This window comes from Calidris pugnax, unplaced genomic scaffold (genome assembly GCF_001431845.1).
Source record: "Calidris pugnax isolate Ruff unplaced genomic scaffold, ASM143184v1 scaffold17, whole genome shotgun sequence".
Lineage (NCBI taxonomy): Eukaryota > Metazoa > Chordata > Aves > Charadriiformes > Scolopacidae > Calidris > Calidris pugnax.
In genome coordinates, this window is record NW_015090794.1 from 5,300,040 (window position 1) to 5,322,200 (window position 22,161).

Consider the following 22,161-nt stretch of genomic DNA (forward strand, 5'->3'; position numbering starts at 1 on the left):
AGAGAATCATAATGTAATTGGTGAGAAGACGTAGACTTCTGCACCTGCATTTAATCTGACCAAGGAGTTCCGGCTTCAGAGCTGTCAGGTAACAATGGGAATGGGCCTTAGCAGAATTTAACTGAAAATTTACCCTAACACTAAGTTAACACTAACTCTTAAGGGAGGCAAGTTCAGCTGCCTGCTGGACATTTCACTGGAATCACAAATCTGTCGGGCATGCCTTGATGTTGATGAAAGGATTATTGAACATATGGCTGCATGAGAAGATGGTAGTGTATGCAGAAATCAAAGAACAGAGCCCTTAACTAGATCGAGTCCTAAAATACTCCCTGAACAAAGACCCTCATGGCCCACATTTCGAGGACAGCGATACCCTTCCCTTCCCCAGTCTCTTCATTACCCTTTACCAGTGACTCTTGCTACCCTGGTCTCAGCTATACAGATACATCAGGTCGGGTTTGTCCTCCCCCACATTCTCCCATTTGTAACTGTGACACTTGACATTTTAGAGCACTCAAAACAGAATTAAAAGAACAATACCTTGGTTTCAATGCAACAGTGGAAACGACACAGCACAAACAGTCACGACTACTGTAGCCAGCCTAAGCAAACGCCTGTCTTTCCAGCAGCTCTCCAACAACCTACACACCAGCAACGAGGTTTCATCTGCTTCCTAGCAGCACCCTCTGCTCTGGCAGTTTCTAAGACGCTTGTTGTTCCCTTTTTCCCCTCACCTAAACTCTCCCATTTGCAGGTATGAGCTCAACAACAAGACATGGCTTAGTCAGAGCTAACCCGTGCAGATAACAAACACCTTTCACTGCAGAACCCCTTTCACTGCCTATTCCTTCTTCAGCAGAATATGTGAACAGCACGGCTGTCAGCCTAAAAAGAGCCCGGGAACAAATCTACAGGCAGAACAGGCAGTATTACAGCCACAAACTTCATTAAGTCTCTAAAAGCCGATAGCCTAACACAAATACCTACCTGATGCATCATTCTTGATGTTCAGTTTTCAGAACATCCTCTTTAGGAAACTATGTGGAGGATAACAAGAGGTGAACGGAAACTACTACCCATCCAACCCTTTCCAAAAGCAGGCAGTTTGTCAGTATTGAAAGCAGCTGCAGGTGCTTTTGGGTGTGTTTGTGGTGCTAGGGCCCATGGGCTGTAAATCACAGAGTGAGATTAGCTAATAAGAATGAGATTAGCTAACACATGTTTTTTTTTACAAGCACAGGGCTATGGAAGTATGCAGTACCTCTATGGCCCAAAGTCCTACAAAAAATCATAGTCTGTAGGGACTTACTTTTCTATAAGCATGTAGAATAATTGCTTTGTAGCCAGAATCTCTGATTTGAAAATGAGTTTTTCTTCTCATTTCAGCATTCCTTTTATTAGGACACAAACTAATCCTTGTCCCAGCAGGCAAAATCATGCATTCAACAGAGGTGACCTTCTGGGAGTGACCACATTTACTTATCTCTCTGTTGTACAGGATATAAGAACTGGGGAGCCTGCCTGCTCTTTTACAGAAAATAGCATTCATCATTCAAAGGAGACTCTTACTGTACTTATATTAGACTATGTTAATAGCACCTAAAGGGGGGGAACAGAGATAGCAGATAACGTCCTCAGCTGAAAGCTGGGGAGCTGAACCTGATTGCAACCCCATTGCTTGTAGGGTGAAACTTTATCATTGAAATATACAACTGGAGTGACTTGAGTCTCAGGACAAGCAGCAACATATCTTTATGCTGTCTAGTCGTTTTGACCATAATGACAAGTGAATGACATTATCTGGTGATGATCACACTTTCTTCTAGACAAATCTGAGCACTCGGATGAACATTAAGCTAATTTGATACACATTGATTGAGAACAAGGCTAGAGACAGTCATCTAGCTTCTCTGTGCTTCAGCTTCCCATTTGTAAAATGGATATAATATTACTTTAGGGGTGATGCAAGGACGAGTGAGTTCAAATTTGCAAAGGTCTTTGTAGCTGTTACTGATGGGGAATAGGAACAACTCTGATACAGCTGTAATCCTGACCGGGACAGCACACAGTGCGGCCTTCTCCATGCCACCACATGCAGTGGGCTTTCAGGTTCTCTGGGCCAACAACCCCATAAATTCCACCAAAGAACATATATCTAAGAGTTCTTCTTCATATGTTATTCTCATTTTTTCTTAATGCTGTGTATACAACTATACCTGAGAGCTACAGATGTAGGTAACTCCAAAAACCAGAGCCACCTTTGCTGTATAGCACAAAGTAATCATGAATTTAATCTCTGGTGCTGCCTTAATCCAGCAAACCATCACAGTTCACTTCATTGCACATTGGGGTTCTCCATCTAGACAGGCTTTCAGATTAAAGTTAGACTCCAGTACTAGCTAGTGGTTAGAAGAATAAATCCATATTTACAGGTTAGTTTACTCATTCCCATGAAGATCTGATAACATGATTTACCTCTTGATCTCCTGAAATAATATTTAGCATTGATTATATATATAACACCACCCATCCAGCTAAAAAGGTAAATATATCAACATATAGACACATAAACATGCCTATAAGAATCCCTATTACTAGGTTAGTGCTAACCTACAGAGTATTTTCATGGTATGTGAAGACCCTTAACTTATACTTAGATCTGCACAGAGTGAATAAAAAATTAATTCCTACAAGTAACTGGGCAACTGTAATACAGGAATGATTTCAGTGATTTTGGGGGAGCTGTCCTGAGCTGCACCAGCTGATGCATCAGCTCACTGCAGTTACGGCTCTAAAACTGCTGAATAAAAGGCTCCAGAGAAAAATGTCTCAGAGCATTACTCAATTGTTTCAAAAGTTCTGCTGTATTTCAGCACAGCCATCTACATGGGGTTTTAGGCTGACCAGAATCTTAGCTTTGTGTTAGTTCATTAATGCAGGGAGCAGCTGGGGTGTGACTACTCTATTTACTATGCTGTTTGGAAAAGCATCTTACACGCTGCTGATAATGTTGCTCTCTAGCCAGGCTTTCTAATAACCAGCTTTACTTTGCAAAGATATATGAGAACTATAATACCTGCAGGTTCATCTTTTATTAGTTTTCCTTCATAGCAAAGCAAACTCAAGCATATGAGTATATACAAGAGCCAGTAAAAAATGGGGAGCAGAATACGGGAGGCTGTTATGAATCAAGTCAATAAATTCATGTATATCTACATTGTCTAAATTCATCTACAATCTACACCTACCTACATTGTTATGTTGATGTATGCAGATTTCCTTTTTTCATTACAACCACCAGGTTACTTCCTGGTATCCACACTAGGGTGGCCCCAGCAGACATTACTGGTTTGCTTGGGTACCTGTCACAGTCTAAACACAGGCCACTGCAGCGATGCTTGTTACTCTGGAGCACAGATTTCATTTTGAACTCCTGTCCCAACAATGTCTCCTCACCACAGCACTCACTGCCTGGATGTAATAGTCAGTGCCACCTCCAAGTGTCCCAGCAATGGAGACAAGATTCAGCTTTGCCTTGGGGGCAGGTAGAGAATGGTGGGGGATGGTGAGGCAAGATGTGTCACTGGGAGATTCACAATTTTCAAGAGTCTGGTTGGAGAGAAGTCGGGATGTGACAGCGGGGATGAGCAAGGGCAGCAAGTGGCAGTGGTGAGAGTGGGAGTTTTAGGAAGCTGTTGGGAAAGGAGGGCTGGGAAGGGTGAGTGGGATTTTTGAGGGGGGCTGCTGAAGTGTTTGAAAAAAAGTAAGGTGTAGCCCTTCCCTGTTTCCAGATCCTCTCTTCCTTCCCTGTTTCCAGATCCTCTCTTCCTTCCCCACTGTCCTACCCCTGGTCAGGCTCTGTCTACCATCACTCTGTGATGAGGCTAGGGAAAAGGACACAGCCAGAAGGGGACAAAAAACCAGAGATTTCTGTTCCTGCTGCCAGGGATGATGGGGAAAAGGAGACAGCCAGCGCTACCAGCCCCAGTGAGAGTCTCCCACTCCTCCCTCCTCCCCTGACAGAGGGCTGTGGGATGTGGGAGCAGGGCTGAGTTGTTCCCATCCCTCCTTAGGGCCCATTCCCCTTTGCCCAAGGTGAGGAGAGGTGTCCCCTGCAGCCTGCCAGGCTTGGCCCCTGCTCCTTTGCCCAAGCTTTGGACCAGCTCTGTTCTCAGTTCAATCTCGAAATATTATATTCAGAATTGCATAACTGAATTCATGTCTAATTTAGCCTAACCTCATCAATGATTAAACAATTAAACTTATTATTGCTCTTTTATCTAATCCAGGAGGCATCGTAATGAAATAGCGTGTCTAGAAGAAATGGAAACAATTGAGCAGTTGAAGACAGAGGTCCAGGGGAAGGAGGAAAACGCAACAAGGGTGTTTAACGAGCGTCTGGGTGACCACTTCAAAGAGCTTCAGTCTTTCAGGCTTTTCAGCTCCCTCAGCATCTTGCAGACAAGATCAGTATTACCAGTTACCAAATCCGGGTTGTAAGTGTGAAGTACAAATTGGTGCAAACCTATCTGAGAAGCTGAGGTGCTGGATCTTTCCCATCTGCAGGTAACAGCTACCCCAAAGCTCTGAACTGATGGTGGTTTGGGATCTGGGTAGTGGAGAGATGGCCCTTCCTCCAGAACAGCTCAGCTCTGACCCAAAGAAGTCAGTAGAAGGGTTCAGCCACCAGAGGACACCTACATGGCTGCAGTTGGATCCATGTGGGAGCTGAGAATATTCAGTGATAAGGAATTACCAGTGGAAACTTCACCTATGGAGAATGCTTTCCTCCTTTTTCTGCCAGATTTTCTTGGCACACTATAACTCACGTATTTTCTGTCAGGCATTTTGGAGAGTTGATCATTTAAGGACAAGGAAGAAGCAGCAGTAATGTGCTACTTTGCCAAAGCTCTGAAGCTCACCTTCACTTAAAACCTGCCAATAGTCCAACTAAATACAAGCAAGTTTTCAGGAAAATATTGCCAAAATGCAATGTGTTGTTTTAAAATATCATATCCATGTTAAAAAAAAATATTCATAATTGTTGTTGAAATGAAATGTACATGAAACGTAAAGCTAACATGCCTTTTTCAAATTTTCTAGGAATTTGGAGGATGCCGAATTAAAATTCTTGGACCAAAATCCCTCTTTAAATCTGTTAATCTGGGTAGCATTCAGACTGCAGGCTCTCATCACCAGCTATGATTAGATGCAGCCCAGGCAACAAATATATTTGCATAGTTGGCACCAACAAAACCTGAACCTTTTCCTTTAGCTCACAGTTAATGCTGTCTAAAGCTACTGCAGAGCACAAGGCTACTTCCTCTACACATCTGGTTTGTTTTGGTTAAGTTTCATCCTATTATTTCCCACAGTCACATAATATAATTATCTGATCTATAATTTACGCTATTATTCAGAGCAGTACAAATAGTTTATTGCTGCAGGAGCACAGTATGTCCAGATAACACCAATATTTTACTTATCTCTGTTTATGTACATATTTGGTTATCTAGGTGCTTATTAAGTATAGAATTATTATAATAGCTGAGAATAAATAGCAACTGAAAAGAAGCAAAAATTAGACTGGAAACAAAACGTGTCCAAAATAGTGTCTGCTCTTTCTCTCTCTCTCCTGCCTGCCAAGTATCTTAAAAAGAGAACATTTTCAGGGCATTTCCAAACAGTTATACCCACCTCCGTGGTATCAAAGAGCAGACGCGTTGCTCTCATTAGTGGTGTCTCTCACACTTCCAGAAACTGGAACAATTTTGTCTTAACTGGCAGGTCTGAATTGAACCACTTGTATTTTCAGGGTTCTTAAAAGTAAATGAGATCCTTAAGGGTGTCGTTCTTAATCACCAATTTAAATTTCATCAACTTGACAGTGATAAAAAGTGACACCCAAAATTCAAGCAAGAGAGATGGTTTGACAGGATTCCTTGAGTTAAAAGGAGCTTCATGCAAATAGACGTGTTTACAAGAAGTGAAACAACTTCCTAATTTATTAAAAAGTAACTTGGTTAATTAAACAAAAATTGGAAAATTCTGTTTTGGCTCAATTTTATCTTAACACAGCAAAAGCATTAACAACCCCAGTCTTCTGACACATTATATAGTGGTAGTAGCTTCTAAATGTGGATTCCAAGTTAAATGGGCTAAATACATGCAGAAAGTAGCAAAAAAATTCAGAAAGTTTATAAGCCTGATCCCGCATTGCTTGTGCATCATGACCTTGAGCAGATTCAATGCCACGTGCAAATGTATTATATGAATTGTTCAATCATCTTTCCTTTGAACAACACAGAAGGAAAAAGAAAGATTATTATTTGATAGACGAGAGGAGGACATAATCACAGATAACTTGCTGTTCAGTTGTCTTATTAACACAAAAATTTAAAATATCTGAATTATAATGCAGATACAGAACATAAACATAATCATAAACATATGATTGTTACAATCATATTCCTTTGCTCAAAAATCATGTAACTTTTCCCTTTTACATCTGGATATACTTTCTGAAACCTAATGATACTCATACAGGTTATAATTATATATGGTATATATACACAGTTACATATATAGTATGTGTATATACTCATGTAATATATAACGATACTCATATAGCAACGGGGGATTTCAACAAATCTCTTACTCTGCAGCTGCTCAAATTTTGTCAAGCTTTAAGAGAGATTCTACAGGGTTTTTTTCACTTTTACAGCTAATGGAGAAGTAAAGGAGGAAAAGATGCAGATCCAACATTTTAATGACAAAGTGTACTGAACATTTTGGATTTGCTTGCTTAGCCATGGAGTTGGTTGAAATTTTGAGCAATCAACTTATTTAAAAAAAATCTAAATAGCCAGTAAAGAAATACAAAAAATAATTTATTTTAAAATTGTTTTTCCCTGGGTCTTTTCCCTTCCACATCATTTTCACAAGCTTCCCAAAACCCAGTTCACTTCTCTAGCTCTCTAGGTACTGTAATACATTGTCACAGCTCTCCTGTAATGGTACATCATCTTTCATGCCACTATATAACCACCATAAAGACAGCATCCCTTAGTGGGGCTGCTGTCATGATGTGATATAAATAATTATAAGGATTGCTCAGAAAAGAAATTTCAATTCTCACAGCCCCTCACCTTCTCTTCAAGAAAGAAAAGTGGTTCTGAAAAATGGAGTAATATGATTTATGTGCAATTTTATGCATTTGATTTTTTTTTTTTTTGCATTTCTCCCTAATTTTTCTAATATTAAATTGTGGTGTTACTATAGCCTATGTAATATAATGTACTTAAAGAACAAATGAATACCAAAGGGAGCAGTTTCCTGGGACATATATATAGGCTTGTGCGGGTAGCCCATCATTACTACAGTTAGCATTACACAGTTCCCATCCCACTAGAATATTCAAGTACAAAGTACTGTAGGCAGTAAAATAGCCGCCCTGCCAGCAGGCCATTAGTTAGCTCATGCCAGACACTACATACATTATTTGTGGCAGGCTTCTACTTTAAGAGTAATGATAAAAAAGCTTGTAATGAGAATAAGCCCCAAATGGTCCATCACTAGGAACTGCATGGCTTTTGCAAATACTTTGGTCAGCCAGCCTGATGTGCTAGATTAAACCTGACATCAGCTGGACAAAATACTAAGGTCTCAGGCAAAACAACATGATATATTTAGAGAAAGATAATGTTCAACTTCTCTAGTGTCAGAAAGCTCCAGAGCAGAGGACCTCTTTGAACCCAAGGTTGAGAGAATTCACCCCTATGAGCTGTACCTTGGTCTGTGAGCGGATTTATTCAAATTGTTCTTACCTGTAGCCTGGGTGTATCCAGGAGCCCCAGCCCTCAGCAGATCCTTTGCACAGTAGGTTCTGCAGAAATACACAGAGGTCACAGGGACCCAAGTCAGTTCTGCCTGGATTCACCCAAAACCCAGAAATGTTGGTGCAAAACCACCCCAGTAGAAATTAATTATTTAGCTTGGGAAGTTCTATGGGTGCATCCATAAAATAATCCACACATACATGCACTGTGCACAAAGATACGCAAGCACACGTTGAAAACCAAAATCCAAAATTGTTGGTATGGAAGATAGGGCAGGGAAGTGAATTACAGGCTCTTCAAATGGTTACGGGGACTTGTTCTATTGTAGAAAACTGAGAATGTGTAGAAAAGCAAAACCTGAGCTTCACACTTAAAGGATTTTTTCAGTTGCCCAAGCTGAGCTCAGCCTTTGCACAGAACAATGGTGTTCAGGCTGCAGCAACAACTGCCACACTACTGATGGGCTCAAGAATAACAAGCTGACGAGTGGATTTGGCATCCCCACAGCCAGAGCCCGAAGATTTATTGCGCTGGAGTGGTGCACGTCAGTTTTCTTTATCACTGGAGTCCCACAGCAGATTTATACATGATGACGTTAATTGAAAAGGAATAAAGCCACACATTCTCCTAACAACTGGGGCTCGCTCAGCATCTCGCTGTCCAGCCGGACTGGCAGCCCAGCAATCACCACTCTCTCGTCAGGGGCAGGCACCTGGCAATGAGAATAGCCCTACAGAGAAAGGGGGTCACAGCTGGGCTCTTTGTTGAAGGATGCCAGTTATTTCCAAGGAATCTATTAATCTTCTACAGCTCTAACGCAGAGTCATTAAATGCATCCCTTTCCTTGCTTCTCACGACCCAAATGGTTAATGATGTCTTCTTTATATGCCTAAGAGAAGATGGGCTTCCTCCCTGTAATTCAGACTGATGTTTACTCCGCAGAGAAATATGAGAGCCCTTCCTCTGCTTTACAGCAGTGCTTGTTTGTGTAACAACACCTGGCTCTGGTTCGGTTGTTTGAGCCTTCCCACTGCCATTTCCATTACTATCAGAGAGCCACTCCACGCATTTTGTTTTCTGGGTTGTTTGCCAAGTTTGTGGTAGTTACTGACTTCTAGAATGAATAACCTTAAAATCAAGCAGAGTAGAGTAACTAACCAGCAAACTGTTCTTTCTCCTGCAAGTTCAAAAATAAATGGGAGTTGTGCTTGATTATCTTTCCCACAAGCCAGTGGTTCAGCAGGACCACAGAGTATGCTTGCATAAAACAATTTCAGTCTTGGAAATGGGCTAAAATGTTGGTCTGTGCTCTGTCATTGAGTTTATCCCATCCTTAGCTAGGGACTCCAGCAGAGGTGACATTATGAAGCATCTCTGCAGAGGTGGCCCCAAAGGAGGTCTCTGGGTTCCTGCTCCCCCCACACCACCACTGCCTGGCCAGGGCAGCAGGTCCCCAGGGTGGGACATGCTGGCCTTACTCTGTTCCCTTTGAAGCCACAGAGATTCGTCTGGAAGCAGAGTCAAGGCAGCTCTGTCACTGCTGACAACCCCACAGGTTCAGGTCCTGTCTGGCTCACGGGTGGGCTCCTGGGCTCCACTGGAAGAGGCTGCTTTCCCGAGCTACTCTGCAAACTCCTGACTCTGAGGGTAAGCAGCTGCTCACAGCTTCTGAGAGGTTTTTCAGGGTTATTCTGTCCTGATGGACACCTGCGAGACCTGCCACTGACTCAGCTTTCCTCCCCCAGTGCTGCCTCCCTGCAAAGAGGAACAGCAAAAGCCATCCCAGGCAAAGGTAGTTTTATTAAGGACAGAAACCTTATTATTTCTTTCCCACATCTTACTGGCTTTTTGTTGCTTCCATTAACTTTTATGAGTTTAATAAACATGCCTGATTTTAAAAAATAAAGTGTTTTCCCAGCCTTGGAAATTGGTTTTTCCATCTAGTCCAAATGCAACAGCTGTTTTAAACTGCTCACCAAGAGAAATCACTGAAACAACACTTTTGAGTATTTTGTATTATTTCACTGTGAGTAACACGTAGATAACTTGGGGCATAGCCACTAAATTAATTGTGTTCATTGTTGTATAAACCCAGCAAAAGAGCAAAAATAGCAGAGTAAAAACATCTTTACCTATGTGATGACTTTAAGCAAAGTCTCTTCTGCCCAGCTGCTCATTGGCCAAATCTTAAACATAGTGACTCCATTCATTATTGCATTAAATCTCTTTTGTGATGGTAAAAGTCAGACTTAAAAAAACCAAGACTAATGCAGTGACTTTATGACTCTTTACATAAAATCAGCTGGAAGTGTTAATGGTGCCCCTGTCTCAGAAACATGTAAATGATGGCAAAGAAAAGATATCATGCCCAGATATAATCTAGTTTCCCTTCCAGTTTTCTTTCAGAGCTCACCAATCTCACAATTACTGGAGCACAGTAGTAGTTCAAAGTCACCTTTGTTAAACCAGCCAAGCTTCAACATACGCATGTCCCTGCAGCCCCAGTTCTGCACCAACGTCTGGCTGAATTAAAATAGGTGCGAACCCTTCCGAAAGCTTGAAAGGTCTTTGCAAGGACTAAAAGTGTTACTCGATTACAAGTAAGATGGGAGTTGAGAAAAATATCAAGCTAATTTAAGGATTGCAGGACCTGAAAGGCAGTCCAGTTGTCCAGAGGGCTCTAGAAAATGAGGTCAGATACAGCACCCTGAATAATTACTCACACTGGGCTAAATGCAGACATGAACATTGGGTCACTATTAAAAGGCAACTCCACTGACTTTTAATAGATCCAGAAGTGAAATTACTAAAAACCTGCATTCCTTTCTGAAAACGCAGTACATCTTTAAATACCTTTGCAATAAGCCCAGAATTATCATTTAGGAATACCTGGATTTTTATTTAGCCTCTGTGGAATCCTACGTTATCTAGCCTATTCCAAAACAAACCTATTCAGCTTACAGCTACTGCAAGCCCCAAGAAAAATAACAGAGTCTTTGATAGAAATCGAGCTGCCTTTCCCGATGATTCCCATATTGCTGCACTGGGGTAACTTGTAATGAGATATGGGCAGTGAGATGAAGGCCTTCCCCTCTCCTCAGCTCATGTTCAAATTATTATTATAAAACCATTTTCCAGCAAAACCGTATTTATTTGGCCCAGGCCTGAGGGCAGAAATTTGCTATCTGATGTTTAAATAATGACAACCAATTTGCAGGATACTGGTAATCTTAGATCAATTGCCCACAAGCTGTTTAAAAAAATATTAAAACCCCTTCCCTGCACACTACTCAGCAGAATGTGAGCGGGAAAACTGCAGTGGGAAAACTGCAGAGCATGGAGAAAATGGAGAATCAGACCAACAGGCTTTATGATACTGTGCAATCAGCAGCTGCAATCCAGAAGAAAAAGCAATTTAAAAGTCTACTTCCAATGAAAACATTTGTCTTTACACCTATAAGCTATACACAGTAACTAGCTTTCTCCTGATATATTCTTCCTTTGTGTTTTTTCTCTTCTGGCTGAAATGTTCATGTTTCAGCTCAGCAGGAACATGTCTCCCTTCAGTCCACTTCTTCAGGACATGGACTGGGAAAAGTGACTCTGAAGTGGACCCCGAATGGGGCAGCTCGGCCTCCCTTTGAGGGGACCTCAGCTCTGCCCCATGCACGCCCAACAGCAGGCACCATCAGCAGGACCCAGATTCTTGAAGAAATGACAGTAATCTGTCCCCAGAACTGTAAAACCATCCGACAGAGTTCCACCGCAGAGACAAAATTCCCCATAAAAATCTATACGGCACCCAAGTCATCTCTACAGAGGCCTCTTCCCTTCAAGCTCATTCCAGTTTATAGGCTGGGTACTTACAGACCAAAAAAAAAAAAAAAAAAAAAAAAAAAAAAGAAAAAAAGCACACAGTAATTTGGTTTTGCCTCATAAGCAAGAGTTAGTTACAGAAGTACTTGGTATTTTTAGTGCAATCTGGGATATTGTGACGAGGCTACACAAAATATCACATTTTCTAACTTCCACTTCTCAGTGTTAAGATTAACTCTGTCCTTCACCCTCGCTGTACGTTTCTGTGGCTGAGGTCCATTTCTGAATCCTTTGGACACTGGACACTTTGGGGTTTTTTCTTTCTGGTTACACATAATCAACTTAAGGTTCTGAATTTCAAAATATTCCAGTAACAAAGATATCACTCCATATTCTCAGTAGGTGAAGATAAAGAGGCATTATACAACTACCATTGCTGTCATCTGCCCACACACCTGGCTAACAAGAGCCTTCTATCATAAAACCACATTTAAAGGACTTGTTCAGACCCCAGCTGCGAGGAAGAAAATCTGAAGCAAACCTGCTGATTTCAGCGACATTTCAGTGACTGAGTGTAAGCAAGATGTGAGTGTGGAGCCATTTCCTTTGGACGGCCCACAGCTTCCTGCCATCACTAGCCAAGTAAGACATGGAGATACGTCAGGCAGGGTGGCCTCTGCAAAGGCTTTCCTTCTTCCTGCTGCGTGTCCCAGCCAAAGTCGGACCTTTCACTTGGGGAATATAGAAGTCCCAAGCACAGAGCTGCAGGGTCCCTTCCAGCAATAATTCAGCCTTGCTGGAGACAGCCAACTTAATGCAATCTTAATGTGATAAACTGCTAACTTGATTGGATTCAATGAGATGTAAATTATTAGATTCAATAAGTACACAGAGACCATTTCACCTTACATTCTGCTCAGGAGGATTCTGCCTCCAGTCTCTTCATCATTCCTGTTAATTATATGCAATGCATCACAGACATGGGAACGGTTTGGGACTTAAGTTGTCCTCACAAGCTACCACGGTGTTCTCTTCTGTAGTAATATGCCTTTAATTGATAAAGAACTTTTTTCAGAATACCTACAATCACTTATGGACACAGGTTGATCTTCAGCATGGAAAAAATTGAACTAAAAAAGCTATTCATCTGGATTTCTGCAAAATTCCTGTATGCTTAAGCCAGAGAATGTCATTTAGTGGGTTCATTTTCAGTAACTAAAAACTTGGTAGCAACAAGTAGATGTTTATAGCTTCTCATTCACTGAAAGATTCTTTAAGATCTGTTATGCTGAACATAGAAATCGGTGCTACTATCCCAAAATAGGGGAAAAAACCTGGGACACTATGAAAATATGTACAAAGATATTCACAAAAATATGAGTCCAAACCAGTGTCTCTGAGCTTGTAAAACTCAAGTGGGATTTACATTCCCCTGTGGTTTGTAAACATTTTGAAAAGATTTTTTCTAATAACCTTTTTCAGGTTCTGACTCAGACAAGTGATGTTTCTTAATTTTATTTAGCTGGCATATTTCTAATCAGAAAAAAGCACTGGTTTACACTTTATGCAGTCTGCGATGCTCAACTTCTCTTCAACTTAAATCTTCCCTGTCTGACAGTTGGCAGGTTTTTTACCACCCAACCTTCTCACACAGTATTTTCAGATGTTTTCAATTTAACATGATGTAATTCATAACTCAGCCATTTTTGACAATTAATATTTGCTGTGATGAAGACACACTTCCACTTTACAGATGTTGCTTTTTTTTTCATTTAACAAATTCCACAGGCTTTTCTCCTGTAATATAAAGTTCTTAATTTTAAAAGCCTTTGTGAAAATAGTTTGGAATGTATATCACATAATCTCTTTGTCCTATCATGAACATCATACTGTACTGCTTAGCAGAGCCTGTAGGTATTCCTCCACTTCAGGCATCTTTGAAAGGAATTCTTTAAGCAAAACACTCCAACTTGAATTTGTTCAACAGTTTTATGCTGAATAGTGCTCTGTCAAAATCAAAATTCTGATTGATGTTTTCAAAGGACTTGTTTAAGAGTTCAAAAACAGATCAGAACAGTTAATTTCAGACTCCACATCTCATGTTGAATTTTTCATTTTGCCTTAAAGGAGTGTTTCAGTTCCTTACAGGATGAGATTTTAAGTGATGTTAAGAAATGTTCCCCTATAATTCCCCAAACACAGCCACTCAGTATGACATTCTTCATGTCCTCTATGATGTTATTACATTTCTATGACAAACGGTAACCAAAGAATTACCTAGGCAGAACAGATCTCCTGGGAGAACATCTAGTGAACAGAGCAAGGGATTTCCATTTCACCTGTAACTCCACAGCTCTCAGAGAAGGAGTGCAAAGACTAAGCAAGCCCTCCTGCAAGCCTGCAGCCGCCAGCCCCCTTGCACTGACATTATAGCTTCTCATTTTCCCAGGTTAATTTTCTCCTGGCTTGGCACGGATCAGAGCTGGTCAGGGTCAGCCATCACTGAAGCCAGTTTTTTAGAGCCCCAGCTGACACCACACCAGGGACTACAACAGCACCTCAGCTGCCACGGACTAGCAAATGTTTTCCAGCCTGATGAGAAGGTGGATTTGTCTCTTCCATCTGCTAAGAATCCAGTTTCAGTGTGAGAGGTGGCTGCTGGGTTGATCATCTGGCCCTAGATGACTGGAGTGTCACATATGGTCCTTCTCAAGGGGTTTTCAAACTGATGCTCAAGGCAGTGATGCCTCCCACTTTGAAGTTATCATCTCTGTTTCTTCTCTTTCAACTTAACACTGAGTTTTTGGACATTTTAATGTGCAGTTGCTAAGCAGTAGCATGGCTAAGAAGCCAGTAATATTAGCGGTACCTTTAAAATGACACTTCTGGGCATGTAAGAGCTTCTCACGCTGCTCTTTCTGCTCAGGTAGAACTGAGTTTCACGCTCCCTGCAATTCTCAAAAATGCAACCTGCTGGCTGGTTGGCTTTGTTGGCATTCTTCATCTCATTTATTTTGCTGCACTCACACAGACAGGTGAGTTATTTCTAGCTTATTACCAGTAAATAATGAGCAGTTGCATCCCAGATTAGAAAATCCCTTTGGGATCCAAAGCCACAAATGCTGCAGTATAGACATAATTAGGGACTGGTTCAACGCAGAATCCCCTGAAATCAAGTGACAAGAGAGGAGGAGGTATAATGAGTAATGAGCAACTTCTGAAGGGAACTTGTTGAAGTCCCTCTAAAATATTTGTGGTATTGGATTTGGGAAAAAAAGGCAGAAAACCAAGGAAGCTCTCAAACAGGACCTATAGAGTCATCATCTCATCTGATGATGAAGGAGAATGTGAACCTCTTGAGGACAATCTGGTTTGTGGAAGCAGTGCAGAGCATTTTGGGGTGTGAGTAGCTTCAGAGAAGTAAAAGTGGTCCTTCAGAGAGAAGCCCGAGTGGGCCTTTAGCAGGAGGTATTTCTAGAGGATTTGCCTCCACACAATTCAATTCTTGTCCAGACCTGTGTATTTCCCACAAATTGTTAATAGCCAGTCTTAGAAACCAAAAGGAAGACATAAAGCTCATTCTGCTACATTAATACGAATAGGGACTTTTATTTCCCATTGACTTATGTGTACTTAGCTGTATTAGCACCAGGTGTCAACAAAAGGAAGACATAAACCTCATTCTGCCACATTAATACAAATAGGGACTTCTATTTCCCATTGACTTATGTGTACTTAGCTGTATTAGCACCAGGTGTCAATGCGTAGCCCAAAGGATAAGCTTTGAGTCCGGCTTTAATTAGTTTACTGTAATGAGGTAAACCACGTTTCACCTTTCCAAGGAAGTCATTATTTGCACTCTTCCTGCTTTTCAGTATGTGCATCACCTCCTTCATTTGCAATAGGGGTGAAGCTCCTGCCTAGTGTATTCGGAAACGCAGCAGAACTAGTATATACAGCATATGCAATATATACAGTATATACAGGAAGGATGAGGAAATGCTCCTGAAAATGACACGATGGACCACAGGTAAGCAAAGGGTCAAATCCAGTGACAAGACAAACTGCTTTTAAGACATGTCACCTCATTAGTGTCCAGCTTTGGCAGTGAAGAGGCCAGTCAGCTGCCCTCTGATCCTGCAGCCGTGGCCTCCTGTGTCCCCGATGCACTTTGGGTACTGAACTTGACGTAACCATTTCCAGCACACGCAACACAAGCCGGGTCACAGAGAGCTCTACACCACTGGGAGAGGCTGGTGGGGATGTTCCTGGGGCAGAGCTCATCCAGCACCCAGGGGTGACTTGGGTGGATGGGACCAGCTTAACACCACAGCCCTACTGGCCTCGGAGGAACGCAGCCGGGCTGGAAGAGTGAAATGGGTCTACAGTAGAGCTGGTGAAAATTAAATTAACAAAAATGTTGCCTTTGAGGTTGTTTCCACTTCACAGGGTAATGAAACAGGGCAGTCTCCCATACCTGGGAATTCTTCACCAAGCTGTTTTTATCCTAGGATCTAGAGTACAGGAATATGTTCCCTATTCTCTCTTCTAAATGCAATAACATGAAGGATCCTCAGGCTTGGGCTTCTCCCCATCGCTTTCCCTTAACTCAGCTTACAGAATTTAAAACCAAAATAAAATAATAAACTCCGACCATCAAAAAATATTAAAATATTTGTGTATCAATTAATATAAGATATTCAAGGGAGCTAGGGATGAAGTCTGCTAAGGGGAAGTTTTCAGTTTTACAAAAGAACAGGCAAATAAAATATTTATTTTTAAAAAGGGAGCTTCTTTCTTTCAAACTGGTTTAGACCCTGTTTTCACGCAATGTTAGTCCCTGCAGGTGCTAAGATGGAGCAGCTCCTGCCCTCAGGGGAGCAAAGAGACTGTGGCTGCTTTATTAATAGGGATTTTTTTCTCCATATGAAATAAGAGCCTGTTTTTAAAAAATATTAATAGGGGACTATTGCCTAAGTGATCCTGAAAATCCCAGTTGTCAGTCTCCTCTACAGACACCTAAATATCTTTGAAAATTTTGCTCTAAGTAAAAATTGAGTAGGATCCCCTCTGTCTCAGTATACTCTAAATAAGCTGTTCCTGGAGATTTGCATCTTTTTTTTTATTTAGAAAATGTATTGCTGTTGCAAAAATTTATCTCAGGTTTTAAAACCACCTCAGCTATAAAAAAGGATAATATTAAGCAAGAGAGTCATGAAATAAGAATGATCAAATACTTCCAAGTCTTATCATCAATAAAACTGTAAAGTTAGCCACACCAGTTCACTTCAGGGCATCTGCTCACATTTAATTGAATGATTGTTTTAATTTTTCATTGTTTAAAACCACTCAACCACTTATCAAAAGCCAGTGCTGCTCTTAGAACTGAGCATGAAAACTTCTTGCTCAGCTCCACTGAAAAGTCTGTATTTTTTTAGGAATCCTGGACCCTGTGAGAGCTGCAGAAATACAACAGTGAGCCCAGACCTTGAGGTTTCCCAGGCAGAATTCCCTAAGCAGGATCAGGTTCTCAGACATCTCTTTGGGACCACTGCTTGCTTTTATCAGAGGAAAGCAGGGTGCTATTTCCTCCCCCAAACTTTCAAGAGGCTATTTTACTCTCAGGCATTTTTCTCCTTTAAGGAATGTCAGAGGTTCAACTGTCCATGAAATAATGCAGATGAAGGACAGGTGCCCTTCTCCAAACAGGTTTAGTACATAGATCATTTTCTCTGGGGTCAGACGTTTCTGGAAAGCCTGGGATAACAGCTAAAGCAACATGTACCACTATTGGCACTGGAAACATGCCTGTTATCTTGTTAATACAAATGATGCCACCCCTTGACACCTATGAGGTCTGAATTCCTCAGCTCATACTGGGCACTCTACAAAAAGAAAACTGACCATCCCTGATCCAGAGATCTTCCACTCGATAAAATCATCACAAAAAAAAGAGAAGAAAAGCTTTTCCTACACACAACTAATACCACAGATATCCCCTCTTCTATTAGCTGGTGGATTAGGCAAGGTGGATGCCATTGTGGAGGAGCTAACAGAGCTGCACAGTGCCGTGGTCTCTCCTGTGCCACATACCCAGGAGCACCAGCTGTGCTGCAGGAAGGGGGGCACAGTCCTGTTCCCTGCACCCCAACTTTAAATATGACCCTGGCTAAAGCCTGCAGGGGCTGACAGCCCATGGGACAGCACATGAGAAGAGGAGCCAGATTCCAACTCAGCATTGCTGGGCTTGACAAAGTGATTCACTATAACCTCAAAACGTATTCTGAACCAAGGCTTGGATGTGTATTTTAATGCCCTGCTGATTACACCCAAGAAGGTGAGGCATTCAGATGAACTCAGTTTATGGCAAGAGGAGAAAGCCAAAGGGAAGGAAGTCCCTAACACTTGTACACATGCCAAAAAAAAGCTTCTGCTGTCTTTAAGAAAGAATAAGCAGGATTCTGAGGAACGCTGGATTTTCTCCATTGGTACTAAGGGCACAAACCAGTGCAGCATGTTTAAGGTCCAGCCTCAGTTTATTATTCTGGGGCAGCTTTCCCTGCAGCATTCATCCCCAACAGTCCAGAAGCTTGCCGGCCAGATCTCCAAATTAAGAGTTGTGCATATAATGGCTGTATAATTTGTCAAATCAAAATGTCTGCACCTTCCAATTTTTTTTAATCATCTCCTATTGTTTCGTTTATCTTCTTTGTTTAATTTACTTTTTTAATAACAGCTCAATTCTGGAATGTAAACACCATGTCAAAGCAAAAGCTAGAATGCTTGAGAAAAATAATACAGCTTCTCCAAAGCAAATGTCTCCAGTTTTCCTCCTGAAGTATTTGCTGAATATCATCTGAATTCACAGAAACCTTCAGATCTGCTGAAACTGCTGTTGTTGGGTTTGAGGGTTTTCTTAAATAATAAAACTTAGCATTCATTGAAAGCAGCTTCCCATTATGAGATTGGCTCTATTGTGAGATGGATTCTAAAATCATGAGATGTTAAACAACAAACGTCAGACTCTCTAGTCAGCTGGACTGTGAGTCTTTCCTAGTCCCTCAGCTCATCTGTGCAAGCTAATCTTTGCAGCTCTGCAGACAGAAACTTATTTTTTCTTTTAAATGAAACTGAGAATCTTATGTAATTGAATGACTCCAGCATCAAATATTGTGATACAATCTCAATTTGGAACACTTGCAATTGCAGATGTCTTAGGGCTAAAACCCATCATTTCCCTGAGTCTGGACTGAATGTGTAGAGTTACTGTGGGCTTTCCTCAGTACAGCAGATCGTGGAGGCTCCAGGGAATCAATTCCAGGCCCTTGACTCTCCTTCCTATCCATGCCCTGTACTACGTTTAATAGTCCACTATTTTGCCACTGGCAAGGAAACTACCAAGGATATATAGAGAGGAAACGATTCTCTCATGCCACGTTCTTGTGCAATGAATTTCACCTTAGACTTAGCAAAGACACAAGCAGAAGTGCAAGGGCCACACTCTCATGCAGATGCTCCCCGCAGCCTTCCTTACATCATAGAAACATGCTAGGGTCAAAAAATTAGACGCTTTCCCTTCCCCATCCCTGTGTGGCACAGACACATTGAAATCACAGGCAACAGCCCACCTGAGATGACAGCAGGGATGGAGAGGCCCCTAAATTACACCAGACGGATGGCAAAATTGAGGCAAGCTGCAAATTCATAAAATTATGAAATCCCTAGGGCCCAGTGCAAGGCTAATTGTCTACATTAAGTCTTTGAGTGCAATTACCAGTGCTAATGGTTGCAGGGACAGATTCCAAACGAACGCTATTTAAAACTTTCAGAACTGGAGAGTTTGGGATAATGCTAAAGCCAAGTAGATAATCTCTAGAAAAGAAGAAAACAAAATTGCGATTACAACTGGGCCATGCTTACTTGGTATTTTAAATTAAGTGAATGTTATACCAGGACACACAACCTTGAGAAGGAACAATCTGGCTTTTTTTTGCAAATGCTGCTGGTGGTTGATACCCAGACATTGGTCATTAGATCTAGTTTTATTACAGCCATAAAAGAAGTGAGTCAACAGCTTAGTCACATCAGGCAGGATATGCTTCAAGCACAGCCTGAATGAAAGAATGAAGTTAAACACTGAGAAATACAAGGTAATCAAAAAAAAAGAACCCTAATAGTTTCTCCCCTAAAACAGCAAGAGGTAATATACAGCATAGTCTTCGAGTAAGACTACACAGCATGCTGGGAGGGAGCAGGGTATGGATTTAAAGGAAATTAACTGGACATATCAGCAGGTATGTCAGGATGGCAGTTTGTAGGCAATCTGGCTTTCTGGCTTTCGAGAGGATCAGGCATCTTTATCTTGTAAAAGAAATGCAAAGAAAGACATGGAATCTGGTTCTCGTCCTACATCAGCATAAAGTCTCCTGACTGTTGACTCCATTTGTGTAAATTATCTAATTACTAAAGGCAGACACTGCTGGTGTGAAGGCTGTAAGGTAAATAGAAGAAACAGGTCAGCAGGCTCTGCTAACTCCAACATAGCTTGTGAGTATGGAGCGACCTTTCAAGAGGGATCCAGAAAAGAGTCTAACGAATGCCTTAAAGCATTTTTTATTTATTTTAAATTAAACCAGTCACTGCTAAGCACTGTGCCCACAGGAAGAGAAAAGAAAGATACGGTGAGCAGGATGGGAAGAGAGCAAGAAAGGAAATCTTTGCAGATAAGACAAAAAGATTGTGTCACTACAGAACTAGAAATAAGTGTCTCACAGACAGCATGGCAGATTTATGCCACTCTATGCTTGACTCCAGGAGGCTGGAAAGTTGGAGTGAGTTTTTTAGAATGTCATTTTATTTCAATGTGGGTGCACGGCTAAGACTTAACACTGAAGGATTTTAATGGCACTATATTCTTGAGGGAAACATTAAATATCTAGACACAGTCACATATGCCCTCCTATCTGATGGCAAGAACTAGCATTTTCTATTCCAATAGAAAATGTGAATGAGATTAGTGTTTTGTGAGTAATACATTGAAGAGCACCTCCCACAGTAAGTGAGCAGGGAGCCAGGAGACTGCGGATCTACTCCTGAACCCCTGAGGGTCACCGAAGGTCTGGACATTGCCAATGCTACTGTAGGCAACTAACAAGGTCTCAGCACATCTGCTTTGCCCCATGTGCAAATAATGGCATCGACTTCTCCTTTAGGATCCACCGATGAAATGGATGATGTATTTATTTGTACCTGAGAAGGATTAATATGAGGAAAAGTGAATATACCACCAGAGGGCAGTGAATGAAATGGGTTGGGTTTTGTTAGGAAGAGACAAGTTGCAAGGATACAACTAAACCAGCTAAATTCTACACGTGTGCTTACAGACACACCTCATAGCCTCACTCAGTGATGTTTTATATCAGTTTGGTGCTGGAATGGCTTGGTGAGAGTCAGTGGAGCAGAGCTGATATAAAATCACTTTAAGGAAATGCCTAGTCAGTGCTGTTGTGTTGGGAGCTGAAGACACGTGAGGCAATGAACAATGACCTAGGGGACAAACCTTCATCTAAATACACATAAAGCCAAAAGCTTCCAGTGGAGGGAAAGCCTCCTCAGATACCCACTACACAATATCTCAGCCATGTAACCAGGGACCCATGGGAAACAGTCTTAATTCTTACAAATCCTTGGCCAAACTCATAGGACAACCATCTCCACCCAGGGCCAGAGACATTCCCCATTCCCTTGCCCTGCCCTGCTGGGACAGACCATCACCAAGCTTGCCCCTGCAAGGCAGGAGCAGGCAGGACTGTGGGACACACTGCCATCAACCCCAACGGCTGTTCTGCATCTGGATTCTGTTTGTGTCCGTGGGACACAATGACAACAATCACTGCCCCACCTCTCCAGTCCTCCCTTGCTGTCAAAGATCCTCCACCCAAAGAAATATCCTTCCTATGGACGGGGAGAAGGTGGAGGCTGCTGCTGCAGCTCTGCTGCATTACTCTTCTTTGTCCTCAGAGTGCAATTATCCGAAACATAGAGTCATAAGACACAATTTACAATCCCTGCAGCTTTTTGGCATCCCAGTGTATTGGCTTACGGATAGAATTTGTAGTAGGATGCAGCAGATAGGCAGAGCACTCTAATTACAGATTTACATTAAGAGGAAGGTTTAAAAGCTAATAGGACGTCATTAGAATAATGATCCCTAGATGTTCTTCCAGCTGAACATCTGCCATTACTAATTAAAAACAAGTTAAATTCAACCTGTTTAAAGAGAAATCAATATTTACAGAAACTAGATACTACCCTAATGTTAGACATGGTGCCGACCTACAAGAACCTTCCCACATGCCATACCAAATGAAGGACTTCAAAAAGCACATTCATTATAAATTGGTGCCTGTGCAAAAAACGCCTTTTCTCACCGAGTGAGAAATTTGACTCATGTACAGCTTGTTTGTCTCTTTCATTAGTCAGCTGCCCAGCAGTTTTAAATGAT